The following is a 1219-nucleotide window of genomic DNA, read 5'->3' on the forward strand; positions in this document are numbered from 1 at the left end:
CACCACATTAGTAGTCACTCCCAGGTCTACTGCCCTTGCATACACCACATCACCTTCATCATTCCTCACACAAAAGCCTAATGATCTAGGCCAGGATTTCCTTTTGAGGCTCCATCAGTATTGGATTTGTACCAACCACAAAAAGGACGCTGCCATGTTACTCTTGTAGTGATCAATATAGGTTTATATCCTTCAAAATATTGAATTATGTCTGGCCATAACAATGGAATATTAGGCATCCAAGCATACCTCACCCTTGCCAGTTGATGCAATGTCCTATTGATCTCATGAATCACCCTATTTGTCGACACTGAACCCCCATGTTTACCTGCATTTCTTCTCTTCCAAAGTTCCCAAGTGATGATAGCCGGTACTGCTTGAAACAATGGCTTTAGCTTTGGACAACATTGAGCATACCACCAATGCCTTATAACCTGCTTCAATTGAATCGGTGGCACAGTAATTCCAGCAACCCCCATGAACAAGTTCCATACTTTAGAGGCAGTAGGACTTGTGATTAATATATGCTCAATAGATTCCTCTTGGGGCTGCTGACAACACCAACACCTAGACATCACCATTTGCCCTTGCCTCCTCCATATGTCATCAGTGGCTATTTTCTTCCTCCACAATCTCCACAAGAAGAAGGATATCTTAAATGGTAAGCCTTTAATCCATATTAACTTGAATTCCTGATTAGGATCAGCTCTATGCCTTAATATTTTCCAGGCACTACTAACACTGAACTTGCCTGAAGGAGTTGGCATCCAGTATGGCCTATCCAGTATCCCTCACTGCCTTCATAATGTACATTTAGCCTTATATGTTCTGCAATTTCCTCATTGAAGGTTTGATCTAGCATCTTATCATCCCCTGTTTCACCTTGCCGTAATTCTGCCACGTCTTGAAGATCTTCATTGATTGGAAAGTCCTCAGGTAATACATGATAAAGTACACCCAATCCAGTCCGATTTTCATGCCAAATATTAGTTGTTCCACTCTTGAATTCCCATAGGATCTCATGTTCTACTTCTTCCCTAGCATTCAACATTTTTCTCCAAACATTAGACCCCCTTCTAAACTGCACCACCGTTGGTATCTCCTTCTTGCAATACTTATTCCACATGAAATTAGACCACAAAGATTTTGTGGTCCTAAACCTCCACCATAGTTTAGCAAACAATGCCCTCGACACATCATGTAAGGACCTAAAACCTAG

Source organism: Nicotiana attenuata, unplaced genomic scaffold (genome assembly GCF_001879085.1).
Source record: "Nicotiana attenuata strain UT unplaced genomic scaffold, NIATTr2, whole genome shotgun sequence".
NCBI lineage: Eukaryota > Viridiplantae > Streptophyta > Magnoliopsida > Solanales > Solanaceae > Nicotiana > Nicotiana attenuata.